Genomic DNA, 6,100 nt, shown 5'->3' with positions numbered 1-6,100 from the left:
TTTAGACCAAGGAATAGAGGAGTGTGAATAATTCCTCTGGGAACTGTAGAGCTGCATACTTTGAAATTCAGAATCTTCAACTAGGGGGACTGTTCAGTCTGCTGGACTGTATACTCTATGAGAGCAGGAACCATATTTATTTCACTCACCATTTTTTCCCAGAGGCTTCACAGTCCCTAGTGTATATTAATTGCTAATAATCAGTTTTTAAACAGTTAATTTATCAAAAAAGATATTTGATGAATAGCAGTGATAAAAATGGACAGGATCAGCATTAAGTGCTAGAAGAAAAGACAGTTATGAGAGTCCTGTGGTGAGCTCCACTGGGTGAATTTCTCTTCATCACCCTTTTTTTCTGGTGTAACAAATAACTTCCTGGGACTGAGCACACCGCAGACACCCAAGAAATATTACTTTAAGGTAGATTTTGCTCAAAGGAAACAAGAGACATCAGAAAAGATGGTCAATTAATAGAAAATGGTCTGATAGGACAGTTAATGTGTTAACTGGTGTTCAGAATCTGATTATCTAAAAAAATTTTATTTAGTGCTATCTTGAATCTCTGTGCCAAATGTATTAAAAATGATTTTGTGAAACTCCAGCCATTTCAACAATATCTTGAAATTCAAATACCAAATCTTTGTTGAATTAAATAACAATGTTCCACATAGTGGTTAGATAAAGGCCAAGAACTGTTTAGGTCTTAATTCTCATTGTAGCGAGTAAGTAATCTTATAATATATTTATAAAAATATTTAAATCTTCAATTATATCTGTATAGATATAAACAAAATTAGAACTGACAGTGGCCTCAACTGAGATATAACAAAGTCCCTCAAAGCTGAAGAAACCCTGGTGTTAGTAATGATTTTCATTCATCCCCAGAAACTATGTATGGTTACATTTTGTTATGCCAATGGTTTCCTTAGAGCTGTGATGCCAGTTATGGGTAATTACCAAATAGAAAAAGAAACAAATAATACGTTTTCACCATTCCTTCATCATCCATAAATAAGGCTGTATCTGCTATTCAACTGCATAAAGATAAAACGTATTATTATGATTTTTTAATCTGGTAAGGACAGTGATCCTTAATCATTATCTGGAACTAAAAAAGGTCAGTGAAGACCTGCTAAGTGGTCCAAAATTGGTCTATAACGTAAGCTGAGATACACTTCAGTTTGGATGCATGCAGCTAAAGGAAACATGTTTTATTCTGAATGATTTTACTTTTAGAAACTTACCAACTTGCAATGTGTAGAGAATTAAATGGAGATAAAAATCATTCAAAATATTTGACACTGTGCCTAGTTCAAATGGGCACTTGGAAATGTTATTTCCTGCCACTCATCTCCCTCTGTTTCACTTCTTGGGAGCTCTTAATCATGACTGTTCAGCTACATTATGTCTGAGCACCACGACTGTTAAGCTCCCTGAAAGAATGCCTTTTGATTTTGACTCTAAGTATCTCCTTACTCTTTCTTCCCCTATCTCCTCTTCTTCTTTCTTTACTACTTCAAATTAGGACATTCATTCAGGTAGTTGAAAGTAGATTAGTTACAATGTAATAAAACTTAGGCCACTAGACAGATGAGAGATGCTAAGTATAACAGTTAAGAAGAAAGAAAGAAAGAAAGAGAGAAAGAAAGAAACAAAGAAAGAAAGAAAGAAAGAAAGAAAGAAAGAAAGAAAGAAAAAGAAAGAAAGAAAGGGAGGGAGGCAGGGAGGGAGGAAGGAAGGAAGGAAAGAAGGAAGGAAAGGGAGAGAAAGAAAAAAGTCCTAAGATGTTAAAGGCCCTTGCTAACCTGTGTTATTAGACCTAAGATATTCAAAGAGGACGGCCCTTTCCTTTTGCCCTTCCCAGAACCAGTCCTGAGCTAAGTGGATCTATGCTTCTTTTAGGAGTGCAGCAAGGAAGACCTTTTGTTCCTCCAAAGTGATCCTTGGACAAAATGTTTTCATGAACTGTTACCCACAAAAGTAGCTATGGTGGTTGGGTTGTGATTTGAAGCTTCAGAGTGACCTTGATCAGACAAGGCAAAAGCTACCTAATGACCCACATCTACCTCCCGTATGGCCTTGCCTAAGTCTTTGGGCAGCTCACTTTTGAATGAGAGACTCTGTCAAACTTCCCATAGTATCTTTAGGTTCATCTTTCTGGGCTTGATATATGTCTGTCTTTACTTGTGACTCCAGATTTTGGTTTGGGGTTTAGATTTGTTTATCCTCTGGGTGCTAAATCTGACCCTCACCTCATTTTGTTTCTAAACTTAGTGCTGTCAGGTCTTGGTTTCAGGTATTTATCTACTTGCTTTATTTCCTGATTAGAGTTCTGACCTTTGCTTTTGGGGGATAATGTTTGACCTTCAAATTGTGTCCCTTAATCTTCTTCCTTAATCATGTTTTCTTTCAAATGATCCTACTTGTTGAAATTTTCCTCAATTTTCAAAATCTAGTTTAATTGCATTCTCTTCCAAGAAGCCTTTCCCAATCCTCTCAATTAGAATAAACTTTTCTTCTCTTGGCTTCTGTGTTTTCTGTATCTCCAATTTTGCCTTAAATGTGAAACTACCTTACAGCAAGGATCTCCTTCCAAGCCTATGCCTGTGAAGTGCCCTGGACAAAGTAGTATCCTCAATTTCCTGAATTGAAGTGCTGACCATTCCACCACTGTGATGCTTTGTAGTGGTCAAAGTTTAAGGGCTGACCGTAGATGTCAGCCAGACTAGAGCTACAGGACATGTCGCATACAGGAACAGACCTGTTTAATATCAGGTTTTTTGTGGTCAAGTCCCAAACTTGACCATTATTCCAAGGGTATAAAAGGGGAAAGAACGTTCTACGGGGTCAGATGCAAAGGATAGAACTCGAGTTTGGAGTGAATTTCTGAGAAGACTTGAAATTGAGTTGCATGCAATTGTGGATTTCATGGATAGAAAGACCATGGATTTGTTCTCCAGTTCCCATAAAACAAAGGTGAAGGGGGCATCAGCTAATATTAAGAAGGGCTAAATGTCAAGAAACTTAAAGGAATTATGACTTTTTATAGTGAGTAATATACTTAATGAAGTCATTCTTCCAACCTGCTACTTTATAAGATGTTTCTATAAATTCAAAACTGCCCTCCTAGTATCCTTCAGCTGTGGTATGATAGAAAGAGAACTTGACTTGGAATTAGGCAGTCTGATTTAGAAACTGGCTTTTCACTACCAGAAAAAGGAGCATGGTAAAGTCACTTAAATGCTCTGATTCTCATTTCCCCACTACCTCCTGCAAAAGAAGGATATAGTAGATCCTGCTGGTGCCCACCCTTATCCTCTTCCTCCTGGGCTAGTGAATCTATCCTTTAGCTGCTAGAAATGCTGGCTAAAAATGACTTATAGCTGCCCCCTTGCCAAGAGAAATGCCCTTGTGTGGCATGGTTATACACCCACATTCTTCCTCTGATAGCTCACAGCCAATGAGAAGCTGACATCAGTGATGGGGAGTAATAATGCCTATCTCACAGAGTAGTTAGGATGAAATAAGGTGGCATACATAAAAATGCTTAGGATGCTAAAGTAAGTGTCAAAATTTAAAAAAATATAAGAAAGAAAAGAAAAAGGGAAAAAAAAGGAACTAAGAAAATTGTAGCCATGTATTGCTAATCTATAAGGTTAGATTCATGATGTCAAAGAGTAGAGTCATGACCTTCTATACATTCTAGGTCAGAATCCTGGGTAGAACGGTTGGCACATCTAAATGGCATTTATGTTCTCTTATGAGGAACAAGCTTTCTAAATCATCATAAGAAATGCTGTCTCATGGCAGTGTCAATAACATGTGAGGTAAGAGGATGTTGTCCTCCATGTTAGACTGTCTTCCTTAACAACTTCCTGGCAAGTTACAAATATTCATACTTTCAAGTAAGTAGAATGTTTGTCATTGCTACTCTTGACTCACTGGAAGCTGATTTAAGATTTCCTTTGATTTAGGTCTTCAAAGTGAATAACTATAAGTAATTCTCTCAACAAATGACAGTGATAATAATTGAGCTATATATTGGGTGCCTATTGTGTGTTGATTACTCTACATACATATATCATATTGGGTAATCCTTCAAGGTACTTATAATTATCCCAAATTTGCACACTGGAACCAGAAACTCTGTCATTTAATGACTTGCTGAAGGTCATACGACTAGCAAGTGTGTCAGACTCAGGGTTGGAAGCCAGGATTGTCTGCTCATACATTCTGTGCTATGTAGAAGATAAATTGCACTACATGAAGATAAATTCATGTCTATATTTTTATTTTATAAGTTAGACCCAAGCCTAAACACCAGAACACAGAAGAGGGGTAAATATAATGGTATGAACTACTTTTAGCTCAGATATTTACCAAAAGCCAGCAAAGAGATAACTGAGAACCATAAAAGGAGGGTCCTTTTCTATTGATGAATAGTAACTGAGGAACTGAGTGGTATAATTATTTCATAAAACATGAGAATGAGGACTAAGGTGAGGGATTATTCTTTATTTATTTGTAACATCTTTATTGGAGTATAAATGCTTTTCAATGGTGTGTTACTTTCTGATTTATAACAAAGTGAATAAGCTATACATGTACATATATCCCCATATGTCCTCCCTCTTGCGTCTCCCTCTAACCCTCCCTATCCCACTCCTCTAGGTGGTCACAAAGCACTGAGCTGATCTCCCTGTGCTATGTGACTGCTTCCGACTAGCTATCTATTTTACATTTGGTACTGTATATATGTCCATGCCACTCTCTCACTTTGTCCCAGCTTACCCTTCCCCCTCCCCATGTCCTCAAGCCCATTCTCTATGTCTGCATTTTTATTCCTGTTCTGCCCATAGGTTCTTCAGAACCATTTTTTTCTTTTTTATTCCATATATATGCATTAGCATACAATATTTGTTTTTCTCTTTCTGACTTACTTCACTCTGTATGACAGACTCTAGGTGCATCCATCTCATGGCAAATAATTTAATTTCTTTTTATGGCTGAGTAATATTCCATTGTATATATGTGCCATATCTTCTTTATCCATTAATCTGTCAATGGACACTTAGTTTGCTTCCTTGTCCTGGCTATAGTAAATAGAGCTGCAGTGAACATCATGGTACATGACACTTTTTGAATTATGGTTTTCTCAGGGCATATGCCCAGTAGTGGGATTGTTGGGTCGTATGGTATTTCTACTATAGATTTTTAAGCAACCTCCATACTGTTCTCCATAGTGGCTGTATCAATTTACATTCCCACCAACAGTGCAAGAGGGTTCAATTTTCTCTACACCCTCTCCACCATTTGTTCTTTGGAGATTTTTTGATGATGGCCATTCTGACTGGTGTGAGGTGTTACCTCATTGTAGTTTTGATCTGCATTTCTCTGATGATTAGTGATGTTGAGCATACTTTCCTGTGTTTGTTGGCAATCTGTATATCTTCTTTGGAGAAATGTCTGTTTAGGTCTTCTGTCCACTTTTGGATCAGATTGTTTGTTTTTTTGCTGTTGAGCTACATGAGATGCTTGCATGTTTTGGAGATTAATCCTTTGTCAGTTGCTTCCTATGCAAATATTTTCTTTCATTCTGAGGGTTGTCTTGATTATGGTTGCCTTTGCAGTGCAAAAGCTTTTACGTTTCATTAGGTCCTATTTGTTTACTTTTATTTTTATTTCCATTTCTCTAGGAGGTGGGTCGAAAAGGATCTTGCTGTGATTTATGTCATAGAGTGTTCTGCCTATGTTTTCCTCTAAGAATTTGATAGTGTCTGGCCTTCCAATAGGTCTTTAATCCATTTTGAGTTTATTTTTGTGTATGGTGTTAGGGAGTGCTCTAATTTCATTCTTTTACATGTAGCTATCTGGTTTTCCCAGCACCACTTAACTGAAGAGGCTGTCTTTTCTCCATTTTATATTCTTGCCTCCTTTATCAAAGATAAGGTGACCATATGTGCGTGGGTTTATCTCTGGGCTTTCTATCCTATTCCATTGATCTATATTTCTGTTTCTGTGCCAGTACCATACTCTCTTGATTACTGTAGCTTTGTAGTATAGTCTGGGAGCCTGATTAATCCAGCTCCATTTTTCTTTC

Source organism: Phocoena phocoena, chromosome 5, assembly GCF_963924675.1.
Source record: "Phocoena phocoena chromosome 5, mPhoPho1.1, whole genome shotgun sequence".
In the NCBI taxonomy this organism is placed as follows: Eukaryota; Metazoa; Chordata; class Mammalia; order Artiodactyla; family Phocoenidae; genus Phocoena; species Phocoena phocoena.
The sequence above is the reverse complement of the archived record's forward strand: the minus strand, read 5'-3'. Positions refer to the sequence as shown.